The sequence below is a fragment of the Protopterus annectens genome, chromosome 12.part0 (genome assembly GCF_019279795.1).
Source record: "Protopterus annectens isolate FY-2018-M chromosome 12.part0, PAN1.0, whole genome shotgun sequence".
In the NCBI taxonomy this organism is placed as follows: Eukaryota; Metazoa; Chordata; order Ceratodontiformes; family Protopteridae; genus Protopterus; species Protopterus annectens.
The window spans coordinates 870,554,408-870,576,606 of record NC_056746.1 but is presented as its reverse complement, the minus strand read 5'-3'; positions in this window follow the sequence as shown (position 1 = coordinate 870,576,606).

Genomic DNA, 22,199 nt, shown 5'->3' with positions numbered 1-22,199 from the left:
TAGGGACATTTTTTTAAATATTGCTCATACAAAGTTAGAAAGTTGATAGAATAACAGATTTTACATTAGCATGAATCTTCTCTTCTGAAGGGTATGAAGACTGAAACTTAAATATCTGTAATCATTTTCTAACTTCAGTCTTTAATGATTTACCACTAATTTGCTAGAAAACACAATTTTATGAAAATGGACCAAAAATATTAGGCAAAATTCAGGACATTCTGCAAAAATCTGTACAGTTGAGAGGTATGACTGTAACTATCAAGGAACTTGTATGTGTAGGAGAAGAGGTGATAGTTACAGTGCAACCATGCTTGAAAAGGATCTCTGTAGTATGGCTAACCTGAGGAGGAGGCCCAGTGGTTACATCTCCTTTATGAATGCTGGCTGCAAATAATACCTGAGAACATCACTTTTACTCTTTAAAAAAAAATATATATATATATATATATATATATATATATATATATATATATATATATATATATTTGGCATAGAGCTCTGCTTCATTTGAAGGATTGGGGTAGAGAGGATGAAAAATGCTGGTGATGTGGAACTACTGATGCCTTTTTATGGAAATGTCCCCAGAGTTTTATTGTCAGGGAAAAGACCCACAAGGCAGAATCCTGAGCTACCAGAAATGACATTTCTCATTAGACAAGACTGCATTTTGGGTGTTGGATGTCCCCTCAGTGCCCCCTCTATTGGAGGAACTAAGGAAAGGTGGTTGATGCTTGTACAGTTGAATATAATCACCCTTTTGTTTAAGCACCACAAGTGTATCAATAGTAATTTTCTTTTGATCGTCATTGTTATGTAAACAGGTTATGTGAATATTTGAGGAAATTAAAAAAGGTATAAGGACATGAATGAGTTTTGGACCATTTTGCTTTTTTCCTGGGATGAACTCATATAACTAATTTATAAGACTTTTGATTTTCTCCAGAAAGATGATAGAATAAAGTCACACATTAAGCAGGTGAATTACTGCCTATCAACAGAATGTTATTTGGGAATGACTATATTGTCTTATGTGTGAATTTTCTTCACTCTTTAACCTTAACAAGATATGTTTTACTGTTGCTCTGGTTGTATTGCTATTGCTGGTTTAATAAAGTTTGACACGGTTACAAATACTTTATCACACTATTGTAGTTTGATCACTGTAAAAAGAAGGTGTGCAGGCAAATCCTTTCATGTAAAATGCTGTGATTTATTTATGCTAAGTATTGCTGCATTTGAAATTTGTTTAATGTTTACAGATTTATATGTACATTTTGAAGACATTTACTTTTAGGATGGTATAATTAAAATATTTCACTTGTAGGTTTTGAAGGTGTCATTCCTTAGTTTTGTACTTTTTAGGTTAAGAGTAGTACTGACTGATTTTTGTTTTGGATAATAACTGAGGTAAGTGACATATTTCCAGTTAAATGTTTCAACTATTAAACTTTTTATTTTGTTACATACCAGGTTTGAAATACATGTAATTTTGATACCTTAAATAAAAATATTAAAAAAGTTTTAGCTATCAATGTTTTCTTTCAAAGTTTCCCTTTTATAGAAGATTCAGCATAATCTCTTTTCTATGGCTATCAGCATTACCTGCAGTATAACAACTTTGCACTATTCTGAACAAAGTGAGAGTTCAAAGTCAATGTACTGTAGTAAATGATTTTGGTTCCTCCATACATGTTCTAGGTGAAATTCCTCAAGTGTCAGTTGCACAAAGAAGAAAAGGCGAACAGCATAATGCAAAATGTTGCTTTTCACAGGAAGTATTTCTCCTCTTTCCAACTGTGCACTAGCAATGATTCACTTGTTTTGGGAGATTTCTCCCTTCTTTGAGTTGTTGCAGCCATGAAGTTGGTATATATAAGTTCAGAGGGGGGCTAGCCCCACCACATCAAAGGGTGACCCTTGTAGAAAAAAAAATAAGTAAAATTATTTTTTTCACTTTTTTTACTTTTTTTACTTTCAGGCATTTTTTTTGTTTGCTTTTTTTTTTTTGTCCTTTCATCATGTCAGCTTTCAGAAAGTTGATGTTTCATAGCAGAACCAAGTATTTTGTTCGGTTACTAACAATATTTTGAGTTGTTGATTACAACTCTAAATTTTATTAACTTTATTATTCAGTTGTGATTGTACACAAGGTCTGAGGGAGGAAACTGTCTTACCATTGTTCTGGGCTCTTTTCCATTCTTAGTTTATCAAGAATATAGTTCACATTCATCAACGCCCTTCATATAAAAGGTATTTTAATGTAGAGTAGCATGATTTAGATCAGATTCTTAAAAGAATGATATAGGATTTCTTTTTTTTATGTTCCATGGTAACAAAATTAAGTTTATAACCCTTACACAAAAATAGCTTTCATTTTATCATGTCTGTATAATGTAATTACTTTAGAAGCCTGAAAACAGTTCACCCCACAAGAAACCTTTCAAGTGTTCTTAATTCAGTGGGAAAGGAAGTGTATTTTATTAAATATGTAAACTTTAGCTATTTTCCTAACTTTCATCATTTAATTGCTAAAGTTTCAGATGCTTTTGAGAAGGCATTATAGTAAAAATGTGAGTTCAATTACTAATAAAGGAATAAAAGGCTGCCTTTCATTCAAACATGTCAAGGTTGTTATTTTCAGACTTTCTCAGTTGTAAAAAGAAAAATGTAACAAGTCCTCACAATAAGGACAACACTTATCAGGTTTTAGTTAATTCACAAAACAATTATATTCTATTCAAAATAATTATTCTACAGACTGCATTTCGTCTGTGTATGAAGGACAAATTCCGTAACAGCCATTTCCTTTCATTTTCTTCCCTTGTAACTGGATGGGCAGACTGCATGGCTGAAGGCACTAAACATGGCCGTGTACAAATCACACACACACACATACACACACAATCACACACACACACACACACACACACACACACACACACACACACACACACACACACACACACACACACACACACACACACACACACACACACACACACACACACACAGTAATGTACAATCATCAAACAGTAAGAGGCATAGAAACACAAAATAAAAGTCAGTATTACATACACATAAATATTGTCATGCCCACATACTACAAAAGGTGCAAAACACAGCTGTGGTGATATATATTTCACGGACCATGGGTATGACTGAGCAAAGGGCAGTCCTGCGAATAACAGTACAATACAGGAACATGGATTAAATGAATATTCACAGTCTCAAGGTACAATGGATTTTCAGTATTGATCAGAATACATGCAGAGACATGTACATGTAAATCAGTGCACATGTCCATCAAGTGACGAAATATGGGCACACATGTGAACATATCTATGCATGTTGTCATATAACAGAAGAACAAAGAAGGCATTCTGGAATGAAAGGCAAAAGTGCTCTTTGCAGCACTCACAATGTGCCTAGTAATGACTCCTGCAATTCGTAAGGGGTTACATGGATTGGTAACATATCTAAATACAATTGTAGATTCTATTTTATAATACCCATTGCTCCAACTACTATTGGAACTGTCTGGGTATCTTTCTTCCACACTCCACTCATTTCTGCCTGCAGATCCTGATATTTTATGACTTTGTGTCTCTCTGTACATAAGCCACTGTAATCACTGGGTGTAGGGATTTCAGTGATCAATGCTACTTTAGTCTTCTTTTCCTGGACCATATAGTTATGAAAACAAGTAGTATTTCCATATGTACTTAATACTTCTAAAACCAAGTGACTTACAAACTGTTGCATGACATCAGATGAAACCTTCCACATTGTTGAAGAAAACTGTATTTGAAATTGACACTCTAAGTTGCAAGTCTTGAGTGATATCTATTATTTATATTTATAATTATACAGTTAAGCATATGTTTCATATTTCTATAAATATCTCAGTAAACGTGCACTCATAGAGAAATTTCAATGTTCTAACATTGTGACCAGGCTGCATTAACAGCTGCATGAAGTGTAACAATTGTGTTAGTATCTCACAATGCCATCAGCAAGATAGCACACAATTTGGTAGTCATTAAGCGGCTCTACATGACGTATAGAACAGGACAGCAATGGGAAATGGCTGAATATGCTAATTAAAACATAAAGAGCCAAAATACATGTTCATAGGTTCATAGGTAGGTACTAGGCTATCAGCCCAAGGGCCTTTGTAAGCCTAGCCAGCAAGGTTCCATAGCTTACGCCACCCAAGAAAGTTATTTTCCTGTGCCACTGTCGAGCAGAGACACAGAAGTGATCCCTGAGGTGTATTTCCTATTTCCCATCCACTCATCAAGATTTTTCTTGAAGAGTGCTAATGAAGAACTTTGCTTGACATAGATGGGTAGCTTGTTCCAGAGTATAGGAAGTCTCTGGGACAGGAATCTATCCCTCCAGCGTGTCCTGTTTATTGTGGTGACAAGGTTTAGGTCCCTAGAGCATGTAGCTCAGAGGGATTGGGATTTCTTTAGGTGTAGCATGTCCAACAGCTCTGGGTTTGACATAGCTTTACATGTTAGGCAGAGATCACCTCAGAGTAGGCGATATGCTACGGAGTAAAGCTGGAGATTTTTGAGGCGGTCAGTGTGGGGCATTTGTTTGAAGCCAGTAATCCTCTTTGTGAGGTACTTCTGTGGCCTTTCCAGCTGCTGCAGATGTCTTGTGAGGTACATTCCAAAAGGGGCATTGTACTCTATAATGGGTCTAATGAGTGACGAGTAGAGGGGAATAATGACCTCTTTTTTCCTGGATGAGAACCCTTTTATGATGAGGTGTGCCATGTAGAAGGACTTCCTGACTACTGTGGTGATGTGACTATCAAAGGAGAGACTACTGTCCACCTGGGTTAATTAACTAATCTGACATGGTGGAGCTATTCAAGAAGCTCAAAAGCAATTGTGTACACTTGGTGTAGGCTTTCACCAGCTACACCAAAACCTTTTGGAATACAGGCACAATTACACTTAGAAACCATGTTAGGGATTGCTGCTGCAATTATTATGCTGTATGTGCAACAGGCTTGAAATCATAGTGCTGCTGCTGCTGCCAGACCTCTGGCAAGAAGAATATGGATGTTTAGACCCCACTTGACAAATTGTGGACTGCATAAAACTGAATTTTTTGACAGATATAGGGTGGACAGGGAAATACTAGAGGAAATATGCAACCTGTGCTGCTCCCACCTAAGGCTATAGAGAAATCGTGGAGAACCCATCTCAATGGAAACAAAGGTATGTTTAGCATTGCATATACTCACTACTTGTACTTTCCAGAGACCCACAAGGGATATTTTAGGGGTGTCACTGGCATCTGCCTCTAGAATATTCCAGCAGTTTGTAAATGCAATGCTAGTACATGTGAGAGAGTATATCTGTTTCTAATGAACACCAACTCTGACTAAGAGGCAAAGGGCAGCACACATAATCACTACCTTGCTCAAAGCCTAAGATTCAATGAACATATAAATATGAGGTTCCCTGCACATATAAATATGAGGTTACCTATTACATCAGTGAATGCTTAAAATAGTGAACGCTGTTTTATTGACCATTTTAAATTGAAACAGCAAAATCTGAAATACACAGAACAGCAATTTCTTTCCCAGGGAAAAAAAAACACTGGGCCATTTTCAAGACTTTGCCATTTCCTCCACTGTGGTGCAACCCCTGAGTTGGTATATTTAAGTATTTTGTGTTTATTTTTTTTTTTTACGGAGCAGCGATTTTTTTCCCTGGGGAAAAAATCGTTGTTCCGTGTGTTCGGCATTTTGTCGTTTTGATTTTTAAGGGTCGATTATACAGCGTTCACTATTTGTAGCAGTTGCTGTTATAATATAGACCCTAAATATGAACATTGATGTCTGTCAGACTGTGCAACCTTTACTTAACCATGTAATGGCCATGGTCTAATAGTATCAGTGAGGGGCAACCCCCAAGGGCACAAATCATATCTGTACTAATGACAACAAAGTGTGAAAACTGTAAATAAAATAAAAATGTTATATCGCTGATTACTCTAATATAAACATATGTATATGTCATATACTTTCACACTAGTAGCTCCCAATCCACCCTCCACATCAACTTCCTCTCACAAAACACATAAAAAGAAATATATATTTGAACTCAGTTATCAGCACAGATGGTATAACACCTCTGTAATGAAATAACACAGGCTTCAACTTTACAATACATTTCTGCATTAACAATTTAGCAATTATTAATGCAGTATTCGAAAAGTAACATCACACTGTTATAACATCCTTATCCACCACTGTGGAGTCCAATCCAGTAGAAATACACAAACAGAACATGTTTTCCTTTTCCTGCCAACACAGATAATAACACCAGACATCCCTACATAATTACAATACCATTATCTGCAAAAAGTTTGCAAACATGACATAAAATTTAATAATACATTTGCCATGTAGTATTCAGCAGCATAATTGTAGAAATGCAGAAATGGCTATGCCAAAAGTGAGGTATAAATGTAAATGCATTTAAAATTATACAGATACTCTTCATCAGTTACTGCATTTCACTCTTGTAATGTCAAAATGAAACATCATTTAATAGAAACCTACCCTGATGATACAGGACTGTAGAAAATAGTTAAATCACCCAAAGTCCTGCTATTCTACCAGTATTAGCTCTGTGTTTCAAAACGGTTTCCCCAGTATGATACAAGGCAGAGGTATGAAATCATTATCATTTCTGAATACGAAAATGTCTACATAGTGTAGGGAATATAAACATGGTGTATGGACCTAAACAATTACATGCACGCACACCCAGGAATGCAAGGATGAGCACTGAGAACTGTTACCTGTAAATGGCTTAAAGGCATCTCTGATTACACTAACAGTGGAAACAATCTGCTTTCACAGTCTCCACTCTCTTATATACACCTAATAAAGGTGTGTCAGGAAGAAGGGACTTAACAAAAATGTCTGCAAGTACATTGACTGATATATAGGAGCTTGACAGGCCTCTTTATGCTTTGTCTCATCTCATATTATTTGCACGCCACTTGGCAGTGAGAAAATCACTTTTACAGCTTAAGGAAAAAGCTGAAAATGTGGTTTAAGCTACCACAGGTCACACAAACCAGCCAGGTAGCATTCTGCAGCTGGCAGCACTCTGGATAGTACTCAGTGAAGAAAATACAGCTAGCATGTACCATTCTCTGTGGCACAAGTTGTAAGTACAGTGAGCTGAAAGATGAAGTATATATATATATATATATATATATATATATATATATATATATATATGTATATATATATATATATGATGCAAGGTTTGAGTACACTGACATGATACTTTTAAAGAGGATTGTCAGAATATATATTTAATTACATTTTGTGATACCACTGTGTTGTTTAAAAATCAACTGTTGTCACTATTGCTAACAACATGTGATCATTAGTCTGTCTACCGTAACATAATATACCACTAACTACAGGTGGCTGATAATGTGTTCCACAAAGTACATGTCAGATGTTGCAAAAAGATGTAAGAAGGAAGAATTGTTCATTTGAATGCACTTCTTCCTTTGGTCATTGCTACATATACCCATACTTTTATTTCATTCACTATTTGTAATTTCCATAACATATATTACCTATCAATGTCTGTTCTATATGCTCTTTGCATGGCATTACACAAATATGGTTCACTACTTATGAAAAAAAGTGAAAATTTTAGTTAAGGTTGCCTTGGGTAGCTCAAACATGCCTGGTGGCTTTATGTGGCTGTCAGCACTCTGGATAGTAATCATTCTGGAAAACTGAGGTGAATTGACAGAAATAAGGTACGTGAAGCATTTTTTTCAAATCCTGTTTATAAAACACCTTGCCATAATGGGCAATAGTTAATTCAGTGCAACCCATTTTAAGGTACATTTGCTCTCTACTTGGCATTGCACAAACATGGTTCACTACTTAAAGAAAATAGTTGAAGAATTTAGTTTAGGCTGCCTTAGGTAGCTATGACATGCCTGGCATCATTGCTTAGCTCCCTGCAATAGGGAGAGTACTTACTTCGGTAAATGCACCTGAAAGATGTCAAATTCTGTGGTACAATATGTAACTGAAGTGAATCAAAAGGAATAAGGCACATAAAGCCTTGTTTGAATCCCATATGGAGATTACATTGCAATTTATCAAAATATGGGTGGAATTCAATAAAGCCTACATGGAGCAATTCTCCTTGTAGGCATAGTGTTACAGCCTGAACACGGAATATGGCCAACTGAGCTATCTACGAAACAGGGCTTGCACAAGCATGAAAATCACCTCATAAGCTGGTGAAAATCATGCAAATGAGGTTGATTTGTGTGATCTAATAAGCAGAAAGGCACCCAAGTAGGTGCCATGTTGTTGGGGCTGTAAAAGGCTAGGAAAAAGGGTGGATATAGTACTGCAGGTAAGCAAATGGCCAAAACTATGGACAGTTAGTCCTAAAAGTAATACAAATCATTAAAAAATAATATTTTTCAATACATATATTACATTTGCATGGCTATGCATGCCACGCAAACATGCCGTTATGGAAAAAAAAAAAGAAAAAGTGTAAAAAAGTCAAAAGTACACATTTGCCAATATAATGCATTATAGTGCCCAGGATGTAGAGCATTACAATGGCAGGTGTCAGTGGTTGCTATGGAGGCAGGTCCTGGAGTAGTGCAGTATCCAGGGTATACCCAATTAGCTGTATGTAAATTAGCTGTGGTTACTGAATAGCAAAAAAGGCTACAGTGTCCGCAGATACAACCTGTGGTCAGGTTAGAACCATGTAGGTAGTGGTAGAACAGGTAGCTGATGTCAAAAGGGGGTGTGTCACAATATGTTAAAGTGGATTAGAGCTCAGCAGTGTCTGTTTGCACAGCTAAGCAGGGGGGGTTCTGATACTGCTGAACATGTTTTAGCTAGTTTAAGAAAAGCTGAGCATGGCCGTGGTTGTGGGAGTGTCAAAACTGCTGAGCACTGTTTACACAAGTGTCGCAGGTTTGCATGGCATGTTGCACTGCTTAGCAGTGAAATAAATAGGAACAAAAATTGCCTGGGAAAGCCAGTCAGGTAGAAATGACTGATAAGCCCTGTTCAACAGATACTGGCCCATTCAAACCCCCCAATGCTATACCTATTAGGTGGAATGCAGCATAATGAGCCAATCACACAGGCTGCAAATGCAGTGCACCACTATAAAGTATGCATACACCCTACAATCTGATTTTCCCACGTACTCTGCATCATTGGAGTACACACTTGGGAATTTTAACTAACAAAATGCTAGGGGCTGCTGCTGCTCTGCTACATCTGTATGTGCTTGAGACTGAGGTCAGTGAAGATGATGATGCTGACAACAAGTCTAGACTGAGAAGGAGAAGAGTGTTCAGGCCTAGGGTGACCTTCCAGGGGCTACATGAGCTGGAGATTGTATAGCACTACAGGGTGGACAGGAACATACTACATGAACTCATTGAGCTCTGCTGCCCTCAACTCAGACCCAGAAACAACAGAGGGGAACCCATCTCAGTGGAAACAAAGGTATGTGTAGCCCATAAAATATTAGCTACAGGTACATTTCAAAGACCAACTGGGGATGTAACAAGGATCTCATAAGCATCTGCATCCAGAGTACACCACCAGTTCCTGGATGCCATGCAAGCACATGCCAGTGAGCACATTTATTTATCCTGCACTCCTGAGGAAAGGGTCAGCAATATGCATCTCTTCCACCATGTAGCACACTACCCTGAGGTACTGGGTGCCATAGACTGCACTCGTGCACATCAAAGCACCACCTGGTGAAGAGGGTAGGGTCTACATCAGCCGCAAATGGTATCACTTCATCAACTGCCAGGTCATGTGCAATGCCAGGGGTATTATCATGAATATGTATGCTGACAGCCTTGACAGCTATCATGACTCTCACACCTGGCATGCCTCATAGCTGTACCAGATGTTTGCCAGGGGGGACATCCCATATGGCCATCTGCTGTGGGATGCTGGCTATGCACTGGAACCATGGATGATGACACCCATCAGAAATGCATGCACTCCTACTGAAGAATGCCATAATGAGCCACATGCATAAACTAGGAACATCACAGAGCATGTGTTTGGGCTGCTCAAGTCAGGGTTCTGCTGCTTTGATATATCTGGTTGAGCTCTACAGTACTCTCCAACCACATGTGCACACATGTTCACAGTATGTGCCATGCTACACAATATGATTCTGCAAAAACAGCTGCAGCAGGAACATCACAGGTTTGGAACACACAGCCCTCCCACCAGTGTCAAGGTCCCAACAGCCACAGGGACATTTGGAGAAGGAACCCCCTGAGCCTATCCCTGTAGGCAGATGTAGGCATGTCCAGTATGCCCTGATCTTGGTAAAAAGGCAATGCATAGCACATGCACTGACAACCTAGGGACCTAGGGACTGACACCTCGCCACAACTCACATACATAGAAAAAAGGATGTCAGCCACACCACACAACTTGTACCTTACCATGTATTGGCCGTGTATGGCATGCATCAGACAGAGACAGCCCTGAAGCACTATCTCAGCCACTGATAGCACAAGGTAAATCACTCTTCTTCACAACAAATGAATGGGGTAGTAGACTATGTTAGCATATGCATGGAACTGCTGCATGTATGCAAGGGAATAAGGTGGGCTACCGGGATAGCTGCAGACAACTGACACCTGTGTGGTACAACAGGAACTCTCTGTCCAATACTGGCCAACCCTTAATATGCAGTAGGCCCTAAGCCAGCAAAACCCAATGTACTATGTGAGGGAATGACATGCAGCGGGGTCACAGGACAGATGCTTGACTGTCAATGCTAGAGTCCCCTAACCCCAGCAGACCACACAATCCCTGGGTTGTCCCAATCAACCTGGTGACATGTACCATTTCCCCACTATGCAGGGGTCAAAGTGCTATGTTTGTCTGTGGTTGATAGTGCTAGGAAGTAAACTGCACTGTCTGGTGGCTGTTGTGGCTTAGTGGGTAAGTACATTACCAGAGTTGATGGGGTACATGGTTTGAGACTGGCTGCACCTACTGTTTTACATGTGAGCTACACCTATGGTAGGAGTTCTACAGACTGTCTATATGTCAGTATTTGTTACTGCAAGAAAGCTGGACACAGCCAGACACAATGGAGGGACGGGGGCACAGATATGGACAGTACACAGCTGTCAGTAACTTAGACAATGGCTAGTACAACAGCAGGTTGTAACAAGTCAGTGTAGCAGTAGGATATAAAGGCTGTCACATAACTGTGTGAGTAATTACAATAAGTCAGTGGGCACCATCCATACCCCACAAATCTATAGAGTTTAACACAATGTTCACATTTATGGCTCATATATCTGTTCTGTTTGTCATAACATTTGCAGTTTTCTGGCAAACTATTTGCAAATCACTAAAGGTTGCAGTGAGAAACTAATAGACAGTTGAGATGCAGACTTCATACCCATTGGAAAATGCATGCTAGTACAAAACCATTCCACCAACTGTCTAGGTTTGTAAGAGCAATATTAAAATCCTGTCCCCATGTTTGGGCCTATGTCCCACTGTTATACATGGCCCTGTCCACATTAATGGCTGTAAGAGTTTGAGAGGTATGGGCAACATGTAGCCTTATAATAACAGTACAACACAAAATGTCTGAGGACCAGTGCAGATGTATGAGGCACTATGCTGGACAACCTGCAAAACAGGTACAATCAGAGATGTGAAGTCCGTAACCCTGTGTGTGGTGTTACATCTCTTACCCTGGTCAAAGCATGCCTACAACTACATAGAGCAGCAACTGTGGACAAAGCCAGGGACTGGAACAGGGCAGGACAAAGGCTCACATATAAGGGGAATGAGGAACTATTGGCCAGACTAATGTAGAAAGTGCAGAATGCAACAGTTCATATAGTAGCATAGGCTCCTTGCAGTGTATGGAGTTGGTAACCCAAATGTCTGTCAGCATTTCCTCATATCAATCTATAATGATCTGCCAATGATGTACCAAGAAATCACAGTGCTATGTAAAATGTATCAGCCATATTATGCAAAACTCTGTTCAGTCCAATACACACTGTACACACCCTACATATGGGTCAGGTATTACAGACAGCATACAGCCAGGAAATCCCTCAGGCAGTATATCAGGGAGGTGCTGGACTGTTCCACCAGGTACAACAGACAATTGGCTGTAGCACAAACAATCCTGGACTGGAGAACAGGTAGGTCTGGCCTGAAGTCCCATTGTAATCAATGATGGTCATACTGAGCATGCTCCTGCACTTAACTAATTTCAGCCCATGTCAGAACCCACATCTAACTATGGAACTGTGATGTCCATATATCTCTGTGCATACTGAAAGCTATGTATACTTCAACTGTCTCTCCCTATCTCCATCAGACATCATTACTCTTGTCTATCTGTATGTGGCACATGTAAGATATATCTGGATCTGTTGAGTTTAATACAGACACATGGTTTACTATCGTTATTTTAAACAACAAAGCATTTACCATTCGAAATAATGAAAAGTTAAACCAAAATGAAACATTTGGTGTGTACACAATGTTGCCCCAAACGATTAACAAATTTGAGTCGACATTGTCACCAAAAATGCGACGCGATAGCCATATAGGAGCTGATGTAAATCAAACTCCTATATGACATATCACATGCGCTGTGCCTCCCACACCCCCTGCTATTAATTTATTCCAACTCCGAGATTGCACTACAGTGGGGATATGGATGACTTTCCTATCTCCACTGTACCACGATCTCATACATATAGTCAAATACACTTATGCGAATGTACTACTGCATTCACATAGGTGTGTTCGACTAACCAACTCACTTTTCATTTTGTGAACAACATTCTGATTTTTGGCAGCATAACTGCTGACAGCATGTTGTTTGCAAAAATGATAGTAAACCTAGACACATACATATATATATATATATATATATATATATATATATATATAGGTCACATATATATATATATTATATATATATATATAGATATAGATATAGAGATAGAGAGAGAGAGAGAGAGAGAGAGAGAGAGAGAGAGAGAGAGAGACCCAGAAAGTCATAGTGCGATGTAGTACTACAGCCATTCATACACCAATTGTAACCAGTGGTGCATCCGAATAGTAAGTGTATAATAGTAGGTAGGTAGGAGCTCTCATCTTATAACGGCCCCCTTGGGTCTATGTATCTATTCCACATACAGCAGAATACATACTCTCAACAGGCCTATATCTATGCAATGGTCACTCATTTTATGGCCCCGTAACTGGTGTCGTCCACAACAGTGGCCTCCCTGCCAGCAGCTACTGATGTCATCCACCTCAACAACAGTGGCAGACACTTGCCTAATGCATAAGCTCCGTGGTGCATGTTATAACTAAGTAGCATTATAGTGTATGCAGCTAGATAGGTAGTGGTTCTAATCCCAACATTGGCAACTCAGTGAGTGTGTGTGTGTAAATATATACCTTTGCAGTTGTGTGTAGTTCCTGCCTATGCATGTTCAATGACAATACATTTTAAAGGTTGTGCCTACCTATGAACCCCCCATTGGCCTACTATACAGGACGTGCTGATGTCATCAACCTTAGATGCACAGTTAGACACTCTCCAAACATGTAAGGTCTGTGGCGGAAGGGAAAAGTGCGTAGCATTGTAGTGTAAACAGCTAGATAGGCAGGGGTTCTAATCCCAAAAATGGCAAGTCAGTGTGTGTGTTTAACTATATCCCCCAGCAGCTGTGTGAATGTCTTCACTATGTGTGTGCAATGCCAATACATGTTATGGCCTATTCCACCCTAACTCCCCCACTGGATTACTTTACAGAGCCTGCTGGTGTCATCCACCTTAGATGCACCATTAGACACTTTCCAGACACATAAGCTCCGTGGTGCATGCAGTAAATGCATAGCATTATAGTACATGCAATTAGATAGGGAGGAGTTCTAAACTCATGGTCGGCATTTCTTTGAGTGTATATGTGTGTGCGTGTGTGAGGCATATCCCCTGTAGCAGTGTGCCTGCACTGTGTGTGTGATGGTTATACCATACTGAGGGCCTGCTCCACCCTGTTAATCCCCCCATTGGATTACTTTACAGGGCCTGCTGATGTCATTCACCTTAAATGCACCATTAGACACTCTCTAGGCACATACACTATGTGACACATGTGACAAATACATAGCACTATAATACATACAACTAGATAGTTAGGGTTTCTAATCTTACAAATGGCAACTCCGTGAGTGCATGCTCATGTACGTGCGTGTGTATGCATATGCCCTGAAGCAGCATGGCAGTCTTGCTTGTTTGTGCAATGGTTATACTATTTTAAGGGCCTGTTAACCCCCCATTGGCAACCTATTCAGGCCCTATTGATGTCATCCACCTTAGAAGCACAGGTAGGCCCCATCTAATCACAATAACTCAGTGCCGCATGCAATATGTATATAGTGCTATCATGTATATAACTAGATAGGTAGGGGTTTTAATCCCAAAACAGAAAAAATTGTGACTGTATGCATGTGTGAATGCATATCTCCTTACAGCAGTGGGGCTGTGTTATGTTCACCTTCATACCTCTCAACCCCTTAGAGCAAGAAATCTGGATAAAAGTGGGACAAAGCCCAAATAATAGGGACAATTTTTTTAAATATTAGCATGAATTTTCTGAAGGGTATGAAGTCTGAAAATAAAATATCTGTCATTATTATCTAATTTCAGTCTTTAATGATTTTCCACTAATTTGCCAGGAAATCTCAATGTTATGAAAAACGGACCAAAAATATAAAACATCAGAACATTATGCAGAAATCTTTACAGGTAAGAGGTATGGCCACCACCTGTCCCACCTTGCAGGTTGTAGTCCATGTTTGGCCAGGTGTGACCTGTGAAAACTCAAACAATACAGAGGTCCAAAGAGTGTAGGACAACAAACATTTCCTAAAGTTGTATAATAGTTGCATAAAGCAATTATTCTACATCAGAAACACCTTAATATTATGAGAAATAGCATAAGCTATGGAAATGTAACAAAAATAAGCTGTCATATCCAAGAGAAGTCTTGCCCATTGAACTTGCCATGGGTATGGTTTGTCATGCCAATTGTCACGATACTACAAAAACTGTCCCACATCGCCCATTTCATAAGGTGGCAACCCTACTCTGTGTTGCCTACTTGTGTGCAATATGTAGACATGTGGAGGCCTTTGAGTAGCTGCTGCCCCAATGACCCACATGTATCTAGGCCTGAATGCTAACTGCCACCATCCATATTTGTAGGTACTGCCTAAGGCTGTGGTGACTGTAAGTTGCATGCTGTCTGTCATTGACCCACCATCTGATGTTAATACACTGCAATGGGGACTTTCATCAGATATGGAATGGTGGCAAGGTCCTGGCCTCAAGCTGAATGTAGAAAACAGTATGATCATACTAGATGGCAAGGACATGGCCCCACTATTTCCCACATCAATGGCAACCGCATAAACACACAACCTGTGTTGAGAGACCTGGGTACTCAGGCTAACACTGTTGCATTCAGCCATCAAGTAGTGGCAGTGGGCAGAAAAGCCTTTTACGTGGCTCACTACATAGGTAAAGGGAGTGCATCCAAAAAAAGGTGGACATTACCTTTGTATAGTCCTCAGTCAGTACAACAATAATTTAGTACCATGACCCATTCGGTATGTACCTTTCCAAACATCTACAGCAACTGGAAAAGACATAGTAATACCCACAAAGGTAATCCATGGCACCAATACCAGTTCCATGCAGACAGCCTCGAATCAGTAGTGCCCCACTTGGCATTGGATAGATTGCCCACAGATGGGCTGCGGCACACTTAGATGGCAATGTTGTGCCCAGCCCTTCAACAGCTGCCCCATATATGTGAGTCTAACTCTTTGCGCATTGCCAGCATGACAGGCCTGAATCTGATATCCAACATCAATAAAACCTGCTGGAGAGACAAGTTTGTCTCTCAGAGGCTGCTCTGTCTCAGGAATGCACTTCCCAGACATGTCAAAGAGATTACCATAAAGACCCTCATCAACTGCAGCCATGATGAATGGATGGGAAACCACAAATTCATCCCAGGAGTAACACTTGTGTCCCTCAATGACAGGGGGAAACAGGTGCTGAGGGATGATTCTGATGGGGATAAAGTAATGGCTAGGCTTGTAAGGGACCCAGGGCCATTACCCTACTAACCTTCTATGATCGTCATCCTAAGGAACTCCCAGGTGACATGTATCAGGAGTAGCATGCTGTGTCAAGGGGTATGCATGCAAGATTATGCTGTCTACCCCCATTGTCCCTCACACACTGTTATACACATACACACCTATGTAACCATGCACATATACAGCCATACCTTGGCAGTGTCACATTTCTGCATTGCCACTATGCCATCTTGAGCTGCTGTATTGGCAGTAGGTCCCCATGGTGTAGACACACAGGCACCTGGAACAGAAACAGAATAAGCTCTGGGAGGCAACAGTCACTCAGCAGTACTAACAGCAAAACAGCATAATGGCACAAAGATACATACACTTTGATGTGTACACATGACAATAGTCAGAAGACAGCACCTTACAGGGCATAACACTACTGCACTACAAACTGCCATTAAGGGTATTATATTCAACCTGTGCATCAGACACATATTAGCGTGTCCCTGCATCAATGGTATGGAGGACAGGGATGTGGCACAGGTATCATTACATGCACAGTGTGTGGTGTGGGGTTGCCAAAGGCCTAGGTTGTGCCACGCAGTTGGCATCATGTGTGTGTGTGTGTGTGTGTGTGTGTGTGTGTGTGTGTGTGTGTGTGTGTGTGTGTGTATCTGGAGGGCTGCTGGTCAGCTGGGCCATGGAGAGGAGCTGTATGTGTCTGGTGGTGACCTGCATGTGACAGTGATCTTTTCGTGTGTGCATGTACACAGTCAAGCCATGTGCCAGCCCTACATGAGGGCATGTTGGACAGCTGTAGACTGTTCATGGCATAATGTACAGTTCACCATCTCCAGTCATGAACACTGGAATTGGTTCTGCCAGGATTGGCACTGGCACCACCATGCCCGGGGCCGGATGAGGTACTACTTGCTGATGGTGACCAGTGTCTGCTGGGTCTGTGTCACTCATGGGACTACCCAGGACCATGTGCCCATGGCCTGGCATGTTGTGGTGTGGACAGCACCCTCCCTTCAGTAGTGCTGGTGGTACTGCCACTACGGAAGTGTGGCTGTGCATGGCCACATGGGATCTCAGCTGATGTTGTTGCTGACCTACATCCACATGTCCGACACCCTACTCCCACCACATTTTCAAGCACAGACATTGCACAGTTAGGACTGACAATGTCTCACCTCACCGTCTATCCACTACATCAACAATATGACATAAGTCATCATCAATGCCATGGATGGAGTCGTGCATGCCAGGCAGTGTGCCATCCATGACCCTGAACATCTGTCTGGTATACCGTTCACAATGTGCCTGTGCCTCCATGACAGACTGAAACATGTGTCAGGTGACACATGCTGGGACACCTTTGACAAGTGCTGGATGGGCAGCAGTCCTCCTTCGAACAACCCTGTAAATCTGCCTGTGTGGAACCTCACCAGCTCTCTGGCTATGGCTAGTGTCTACAGTCATAGATGCCATAGTTGCCACACTCTCCTGTTCAATGCCACCACCCTCTGACTGCCCAATATCTGTGGCTGTTGGGGACTGGGTATGTGTGGGCATACTGACTGTGTGTGGGAACATTGGTGGAGGAAGGGGTATGTCAACCAATGGGACAGATTCAGCCCCCAACAACCCCAGCTGTACCTCACTATAGCCACCATCATCATCAGACTCTGATGAACACTGTCATCAGGTTGTGAGGGGGACACACTCCAACCCCCATGGTCACCTGTGAGGAGAAGACAACATGACTACATTAATTCCTGCACTATAATGTCTGCTGATCTAGTCTGCTGATCCACATGCACACACACACACACACACACACACACACACACACACACACACACACACACACACACACACACACACACACACACACATACAGGTGAGGTGCCACAAATGCATTAGACAGACCACACCTTATGACTGATGCCATGCACAACACACAAGCAGACCACAAAAGACACACACAAGACAGGCCCTTAACGGCATGCAGTTCAGCTACATCTAGTTAATGTTGCTACTACTATACACCTGAGAGATACATTACATGTCAGTGTATGTGATGGACCTTCACCTACAATACAGTGCACCAATTTCCACAATAGTAATGCACCCCTTTATAGCAGACTGCCTACATCTTCACAAAAATTTGTACTAATACGTTACAGCTCCTGCAAATATGCTGATGTAATGCACTGCAGTGTACTCCTCCATAAGTGAACATGCATGTATTGCAATTTGGCTAAGCTTAACAGTTGTGCCCATGGCAAACTGGCAGCCCTTAACATGCCTAGGGTATAGCAAAAGGAAAACAAAACCCTATAGAAACATGGCTGAAAAATTCAAACAGCAATCAAAATCAAACTTCAAAGCTTTTACTAACGTAAGTGCTTTCATAATTGTGACATTGCTTCATCAGACATAGTGCCAAAAGGCCCAAGCATAATTTAAATAATACAAAAATCAACAAAAAGAATTCAATTAATCAATTAGCTTAAAGAAACAGTACATAAAACAATAGATAATTTAAAACAATTCATTTAAAAGTACATGAAAACAAAGAGGTGAATAAAAATTCACCTCTTTATCTTCCTGGATTTTAAAACAGGCTTCAAAGAAATAAAATAATTTAAACCACGCCCTCTATGTGCAGCAAGCCTAAAAATCCAACAAAGCTCAATCCTTTCTGTCTCATTAATCAGATCCCCCATTTTGACATTCTCATGTACAACCCCCAAGACCTGAAATGCAAAACTATGTTCCTCACCCTCATTTTTAACATGTTTCACTAGTGCACTGTATTCTAAGCCCCTGCTGGCACAGTAACAGTGATCCCTTATATGTTCTTTTAATCGCCTATTAGTTTTGCCCATGTAGAAAACAAAACATTTCTTACAATGGGCAAGATAGATAGGTTCTTGGTGTTACAGTCTGCTACAGCTCTTAAATGCAGAACATGGCCACTGTCAGAATGTTTATACACCACTGATTCATCAATAAAAGTACAAAAAGAACAAGCATTACATCTCTTAGTGCCAACTATTGTTCCATTATTAATTGTACTAATCTCTCTAGGATAACATAGTCTCTGTTTCAAGGATTTTTTATTCTTATGACAAAATCTAGGTTTCTGTCCAACAATTCCTGCAATCCTCTCATCTACCTGTAAAATATGCCAGTTTTGTTTTATAATATCATTTCTCATGCATACATCATTACCATAAGTCAAAGTAATAGGGAGGACATTAGTCCTCAAACACTTATTGCATTGATCATCATTGGGAGAAGAAAAATAAGGCTTAGCCCTAGTGGATCTATCTTTACATACCACTAGACAAGCCCCCTCAATTTCAGGCTTCTCATACCCCCTAGTTGCAAAGTCAGATTTCATTCATTCCAAACTACACTCAAGCTCATGGGATTCCAGTGACAGACGCGATATCCACCCAATTTGTCCCTTCACAATATTGTGGAACACATGCTGAGGATGCATGCTATCTCTGTGTAAATATGATGGACGATGATAGTCCTTCCTATATAACCTCGTAGGCAGTTGACCCCTTAGTAATCTCCACATCCATGAAGTCAATCCTGGAGGCAGAGTATTTCATAGAAAATTTAAGAAAATTATTGCTGTTATTAAGCTTCTCAACAAAGGAAGTAAGTTGCCCCTCATTACTCTTCTACAAAAGGAAGAGATCATCAACAAATCAACAATAAAAGCAGATGTCATATCCCACCAAACTGAGTATATTATTGGACTCCCATTCAGCCATCACCAAGTTGGCATAACTATTGGCACAACTTGTGCCCATAGCTACGCCTGCAACATGCCAATAACAGATGTTATCAAAAACAAAAACATTGTGTTCAAGCACAATTTCCAAAAGAAAACATATAAACTCTATATGTTGTAGAGTATAACCAGTATTCTTAGTCAAATAAGTCTTGACCATTGCAATACCATCCAGACTTGGAATGGAGGTAAACAACAAGCCTACATCAAGCGTAACCAGTAGCCTAACATCATAACAAGAAACATGCCTTACTGCTAGATATAGGTCCTGCAGGAGGTGCTTACTATCCTATAGAACAACAGGCTATTAGTCCAAAACAGGTCTAAGATGTTTTTCTATATAAATCGATAATGGTTCAGTTAACCAACCTGCTCCTGCCACAATAGGTCTAAAACATGGGGTCAATTGATCTTTATGTATTTTCAGAAACCCAAACAAATTAGGCAGTAAAGGAGACGCCACTAAAAATATTGAAACAAGTCTTTAGACATGATATTCAATTGCACACATTCACTCAACATCATCATAACCCTTTCATTCATCTGCACTATTGCATCATTATCTATCACCCTACAAATAATTTCAACCTGAAGCATATCCGTCATAGTGTTAAAATTATCATTTCTATCCATTACTACTACAGGGCCGCCCTTGTCCACCAGCCTGATAACAATGGCAACATCATTCTGTAAGTTAGACAGTGCTTGCTGCTCCATAGTATTCAAATTCAAAAAGCCTTTCTGCTTCTTTTTACCATTAATGAACTTAGAAATATCATCCTCACAAGTTCTCAAAAACACATCTAAAACTGGTTGACTCTGTGGAATAAATACACTAATTTGTTAAACAAATTAACAGCATTGTCTCACTTTTCATTACAAAAAAATAACTTAAGGGAAATGTTACGGAGGAACATTCGAAGTTCAATTAGGGTATCAGAGATATCAGTCCCACCAGAAAGAATAAAAGTTAACCCTTTATTTAAAACATTATATTCATACTCAATTAAAGAGCATTTAGATATATTCCATATCAAGTGTGGCCACGGTGGTGCAGCGGTTAGCGTTGCCACCTAACAGCAAGAGGTTCTCTGGTTCAATTCCCGGCTGGGGTAACTTCTGTGCGGAGTCTGCATGTCCTCCATGTGGTCGCATGGGTTTCCTCCGGGTGCTCCGGTTTCCTCCCACATCCCAAAGACATGCAGTAGGTGGATTGGACACTCTAAATTGGTCCTAGGTATGAGTGTGTGCATGTGTGTGCCTTCTGTGGAAGGTTGGGTGCCGGACTGGCAACTTGACACTGTAAAACTCCACTGCCAATCATGAGCGGACAGAGGATCAGCTGTGGTGACCCCTAACCAGGAAAAGCCAGAAGAAGAAGATATATTCCATATCAACCACAATCATTGGTGCCCACATTTTCTTTAAAATTTTTACTTTGGTCTCCTGAGGTGGTTGTTTTCTCTTCATTCTGCCTAGATTGAATTTGCGGTCCATGGATTTCAATCTGTTGTTGTGGAATGGTAGCTGTAACATTGGAAAAACTAGTCTTTATTTGGTAAAGTAGTCTTTCTCCTCACAACAGGTTCAGTTTCAGATGTTTTATTTAATGTGATAGAAGCCTCAGTCATTAGCGATTCATTCGCAATTGGCGTGGAATACACAGAACCATTCTTCAATAGTGAAAGAACTACCTCTCTCATTACATTAGATATTGTCTTCCCTGTTTCTACTTCCTGCTGAGTCTGCTCTGCCTCAAGGGCGTGTTCACGATTCCTTGACCATGTAAAAGCAGTTGTTATGAAAATCATTAATGTCTCTAGAAAGCTTCTTTTTCTTCTGCTGAAGAAGCTTTCTCTCATTAACAAGAACTCTATCAATCAATTCATTAATGTGTAACTCACCTGCCTCCCTGCCAGCTAGTTCGATCAATTCCTTTTGCTGTTTTTGTATCTTGTCACTCAATTCATGTTCTACAGGTGAAAAAACACAATGAGTAGCTTTAAATAAGCTAAGCCAGTTTCTAAATTTGTCCAAATACAAAGAACCAGAAAAAAGACTTCACTGACTCTATGTTTTTGTGGATTTTAGGTATTCCAAATAGAGTAGGCATGACTGGATGTTCAACCTGTAAAT